We start from the raw sequence: 6,000 nt of genomic DNA, 5'->3' as shown, positions 1-6,000 counted from the left end.
AAACTTTGTGCCTGTGTTTGATGACACTCTCACAGCCTGCTGACTGATGGGAATTGGAGTCCACACATCGACGCTAGTTTTCGGATGGCCTATTTTTCACGATAACCCCTCTCACCAATATGACATATAGCATATATTTTAAGTCAGACCAATGACAAAACACAAGAAAATTCTGTAAAAATCAGTTTAGTTGTTTTAGTGCAATTATTGAACAGACAGACATTTAAACAGTTTATGATTTTATTTACTGTATATAGATTTCAACTTTCATATTAAGCAATATGAAATGCATTAATAGCTTTAGATGCAGTCTTATGCTTATCTTTTACAATAATAGATCACTTTAATCACCAGTGGGGTTCTTCTTTTACAATATAATACAATTTATTTTTGTATAGCTCAAAATCACACAAGAAGTGCCCCAATAGCTTTAACAGGCCCTGCCTCTTGACAACCCCCCAGCCTTGACTCTCTAAGAAGACAAGGAAAAACTCCCCCAAAAAAAACCCTTGTAGGGAAAAATGGAAGAAACCTTGGGAAAGGCAGTTCAAAGAGAGATCCCTTTCCAGGTAGGTTGGGCGTGCAGTGGGTGTCAAACACAGAACAGAACAAATCCTCAATACAGCATAAAATTTAAAACTTACAAGTATTGAGCAGAATTTAACAGTAGATGATATCACATAATATGATTTGGATTTGTTTAGAGTCCTGAAGACCTCAGCCATCAAGCTGCCTCCCCCATTTGGCCATTCCACAGATGAAGCAGCGCTGGGCCAGCAAATCCGATTAAAGGACCCCTCTAAGTGCCACATTTGGGTACCGAGAAGAGAAACAGAATAGGTGAGGGTTAGTATCCAATTATAACTGTCATATTACTTATGTTTTAGTGTTAATGACTAACAACAGAGATGCAGTATGTACAGTTAATCAGGAGCTCTAGTCAGGATATGCTAAACTGAAGTAGTGAGTCTTCAGCCGGGATTTAAAAGCTGGGACCGAAGGGGCATCTCTTATAGTAGCTGGCAGACCATTCCACAGTTTAGGGGCCCTGTAACTAAAAGCCCGACCTCCCACTGTTATTTTATTAATCCTTGGAATCATAAGCAGACCAGCATCTTGAGATCTTAATTTGCGCTCTGGTTTGTAAGTCATGATAAGTTGAGACAAGTAAGCCGGACATTGGCCATTTAATGCTTTATATGTTAAAAGGAGGATTTTGAAATCTGCCTTAAACTTAACCGGGAGCCAGTGTAAAGATTGAAGAACTGGAGTTATGTGTTCATATTTTCTTGTTCTTGTGATTCTTGCAGCAACATTTTGGATTAACTGGGAGCTGTATAAAGAACAGCTTGAACAGCCAGTGAACACCGCATTGCAGTAGTCAATCCTACTAGAGATAAATGCATGAATTAATTTCTCACAATCCTGTTTATTTAGAAAGCGCCTTAATTTCCCAACATTTTTAAGATGGAAGAAACATGATTTGGACAACTTTGTAATATGCGCTTTAAATGACATGCTAGAGTCAAAGATAACTCCTAAATTGTGGGCTGATTCAGTAAAATGAACAGAGATTCCAACCGAGTTAAATGATGACAAAATATTGTTGTGATCAACGTCATTCCCTCCAACAATTAACATCTCTGTTTTATCTGTATTTAAAGACAAGTAGTTCTCATCCATTCACTCCTTTAATTCACTAACACAACTAATTAAAGACAACATTGGAGAAACTTCATTTGATCTAAATGAAAGGTATAACTGGGTGTCATCTGCGTACGAGTGAAAATTAACATTATGTTTCCTAATGATCGATCCCAATGGAAGTATGTATAGTGAAAACAGTAAAAGTCCCAGTACTGAGCCCTGCGGGACACCATATCTCACTTCTGTGTATAATGATGGAGTACTGTCTGCACATTTCTGTACATACTGGAATCGATTTGATAAATAAGAACTAAACCAGGTGAGCACAGGGCCTGTAAGCCCAACATCATTTTCTAGCCTGTGCAGTAAAATAGAATGGTCAATGGTGTCAAACGCTGCACTTAAGTCTAACAACATAATTACAGTGGAGTTTCCTTCATCAGAGGATATCAGAATGTCATTTATAACCCACGTTAGTACCGTTTCTGTACTATGACCAGTGCAGAAACCTGACTGGAATTTCTCAAACAAATTGTAATGCATAAGGTGTGACTGAAGCTAATTGGCGACTACTTTTTCTAGTATTTTAGAGAGAAAGAGTAAATTTGAAATAGGTCTATAATTATTAAGTATGTGTGGGTCTAGGTCTGACTTTTGAAGCAATGGTTGAATGACTGACAATTTTAGTGCCTCAGGTACTGTGCCATACAATAATGAACTATTGATAATGTTTAGAATAGGTGCTGCAGGAACATCCATTGTACTTTTTACTAGTTTTGTTGACACTGGATCTAGGGAACAAGATAGTGGGATTCACTTTAGAAATTAAAGTTAAGACTTCCTGTTCAGTTACAGGATTAAAATTACTAAAGTGCTGAATGCAATGTGCAGCAGGGTCTGCTAAGCTAGTATTTGGTTTGTACTGTGATGCCGAGATCTGGGATCTAATATTTTAAATTTTCTCATTGAAGAAGTTCATAAAGTCTGTACTGCTAATATCTGTTGGTATTTTGCACTGTAGATCTGAATTCCCATTTGTTAATTTAGCCACTGTTTAAAACAGTACCCGAAGATTTTTATTATTGCTATCTATTTTTGTAGAATAGTATTCTGAGCAAGCTTTAAAGAGAGCTTTTTTATATTTATTAACACTCTCTGTCCATGCAATTTGAAAGAAATGTAGCTTTGCTATTCTCCATCTCTACTCCAGTTTTTCAACACTCTAATTTACAAGCTTGAGTGTTTTCATTAAACCAGGGAGAGTTTCTATGTGCTTTGATCACTTTTGTTTTAAGGGGAGCCACTGTGTCCAGAGCATCTCTCAAAGTCACATTATAATGTGATGTTAGCTGATCTAACTTGAGAAAGTTGCCTTCCCATGTTAGCTTTAGATTAAAACTGTGTATAAATTACAATTAAATTATCATTAACTTTGCCTGTTTCTTTTAGCTTAGCTTGTCATTTTTTGGTATTTTTATGTATAATAAATGAGAATTGGATTTAGCAAGTTCTGTGTGCATTTGAAAGTTAAAGATATAGGCATCCGAAACGTGTATTGGTTAGAGGCAGCTCAAATGTCGTTATAGGAATACATGCTGGGTATCATTTAATTACTGTATATTTCTTTTCTGAAAGACAAAGACACTGTACAATATGCGTGTACATTAACAGAGAACCATTTCAGTTGCCTTGTGCTCTGTAAAAGACTTGGCCTGAGGTTAATCTGCCATGTGAGGGGAAGGTGTAGAATGTAATGATTGTGATTTCCTTTTACATTTTAAATTACTATGAAAAGCAGTGTGGTTTATATAATGTTTACTAATGTATTTACTGTTGTTTGTGAAAATGACATTGCAATTCACTGGTGTCAGGTGACAAAAGATGAGAGGTTACTAGTTCACTTGTGTTGTGTACCGCTGAAATTCTGATTTAACATGGGAACCAACTCCAGTCTTTACTTGAAAAAGTTAATAAAGGAACAAAATAGTAAAAAGCAAATGCAAAGTGCCACAATGCACACTGTATATGATTTGTACTCTGTCAGCCCCCCCAAGTGCCACAATTTCAAGCAAACAATAGTTGTAAACTTAAAAATGGCTTTAAATTGACAGTTTAAACAGGCAGTTGGCAATTAACTATTCATTTGCTGTAATTTTTCACTATACAAAAAAAAGACACAACAAAAGAGCTTAATCCAATTTGAGATCATGCAAATCCATGGTTTACAGTACTGTGAGGTAAAAAAGTCTATACTCTTGTGCCCGCAATTCCACTGTAAAATGACCTTATTGTTTCCTAACTAGAACATGCTATGTCTCCACAATTTTTCCCACAAGAACTCTTAAGATGACATATACAAATGTTTTGGTTTACATTCCTGTCTGTGCCCAGAAGATATTTTAACAAAATCTCTATGTTCAGATGCAGTCATTCAATGGTTGGAAGAGCAGACAATGGGGATGTCCTTTGGCCTTCACTGTCATTCACTCTAAACCATTTTAATATTATGATAGATCTCAGAATAAACAGACAGTTTTCCCCCTTCATCAGTTGATTAACTGGATTTCTCTTGCTAATTTTCTTACACTAAATCATTCCACATATTTATTATTCTAGTTATTTGAATAATTATTCCACATCGCATAAAATACACACTGCTGTGACTGAAGAACTCTATTAAGTCATCTCAAACTGACTGCATGGTGGTCACTGTTGCTGCCTCGCAGCGTCAGAGCCCTGAGTCTGGGATCTGCTCTGCTCGCTGTCTGTGAATTTTGCACATTCCCCTTCATGCCTTTATGGGTGCTTCACTGTATTCTCCTGTTTTCCTTACTCACCCCAAAGCCAGTGACTCAACATTGGCCCTGCATGAGTGAGAATTAATGTGTATGCAAAATGTGTACAGTGATGGACTGGTGCCTTACCAAGGTTGGGTTTTGCAATCAATAAAGCTGACGGCTGTAACCCTAACTGGAGTATATTTGATAAAAAAACTGATGAATGGATGAAAGAATATCAGCAATTCTACTTTTACTTATTTTTTTACTTTACTGACTTTGTAAATTACATTCCAGTGAAGCGGACACACGTCCATCAAGGATACCATCAGTACTACGTGCCCTACACATCAGCCTAAACACTGATCCCCTAAGCAGTCTGGAGAGAACTGTGTGATTAGACAATATCAAAGTAGTCCCTTTTTTCAATTTGAAGTATAACACATCCCTTTCCCACAGATTTAAGGAAGGTGGGTTTCAATTCTTCAAACCGAGTGAGATAAAATCATAAGCAAGCAAAATAATGCAGTTATCTTCTTGTGACAAAATATTGCTCCATCGGGTGTTATTCTGAATAGCGCTGTTAAAAGATCTGAAGTAACTGGGAATCTAAAAATACCTGACTTGAACAAAGACTTGATCTCAGCGTATGCCATTCTCAAAATATAACACCCAGTGAGGCAGGTTCTTGATGACATAAATCACAATCTGGGGCTTGTCACAAATATATTTTGCAGAACCTAAGTTGAGGTAGGTGTGTGCAGTGTACAATGTATGACAATGCTGCACAAACTGATGGGAACTTTACCTTATTGGAGTTCCATTCACTATCTGAGATTCTGACTAAAAGGTTTCATTTTCAAAGTTTGCATTATCTGATCTAGGAATACCTCCTTGAAATAAACTGATACAGGTGACAGAAGCAGTCTGTATGTTTATCATCACTAGATAGTGTGATTTTACACTTTTAACCATAGACACGTATGAGCAGGCTTGTTTTTTTTCTAAACAAAGTTTCTGACTTGTTCATTGCAAAAGAAATATCTTAGTGAAAGACCATGCCTGAGACAAAATTCACCAAAAGATGCAAACATACTGTTGGTACAGAGAGGGGTCTTTAAATGTCAGAATACAAATTGATTTCCATGAATGATATAGTGCATAAGTTAAGGATGGCTGGAACACATAATTATTATGTACTGAAGCAAATGAAAGAAAAATCTCATCGTAAAGTGTGTCCTACATTAGTGCCATATTTTCAGCAAGTGATGAACCACTGAGTAACTGGATAACTGATAATAAGCAATGGCAGGCACACATACAGTAGGAAATCATACACACTTGATCCAAAGTAGGATTTACTTTCCATGGCTAACCATTCAGAATCAGTTTTAATACTCTGTTTCTTTTCATAGTCTTGATTACATGTAAGTCAGGTCAATTTTAGAAAAATTGTCTGTTTTTAATTTTTGTATTTGACATTTTTGTATTTCAAATGAATGAACTTACAGCTGCATCTAATTAAAAATGATTTAATAATACACACACACACACAAGGTATGTCTATTAAATAACG

At 36.3% G+C, this 6,000-nt stretch overlaps 1 long non-coding RNA gene across 2 annotated transcripts in view; it reads right to left on the bottom strand.

Moving 5' to 3' along the window:
- Positions 1-691: 691 nt before the first annotated feature.
- Positions 692-6,000, bottom strand: part of LOC120526038 — a 159,868-nt gene continuing 154,559 nt past the window's right edge. For both annotated transcript variants that reach the window (XR_005633065.1, XR_005633066.1), the window contains one exon: positions 692-799. This is a non-coding gene — a long non-coding RNA (uncharacterized LOC120526038). The remainder of the gene's footprint in view (positions 800-6,000) is intronic.

This window comes from Polypterus senegalus, chromosome 3 (genome assembly GCF_016835505.1).
Source record: "Polypterus senegalus isolate Bchr_013 chromosome 3, ASM1683550v1, whole genome shotgun sequence".
NCBI classification, from domain to species: Eukaryota; Metazoa; Chordata; class Cladistia; order Polypteriformes; family Polypteridae; genus Polypterus; species Polypterus senegalus.
The sequence above is the reverse complement of the archived record's forward strand: the minus strand, read 5'-3'. Positions and strand labels throughout refer to the sequence as shown.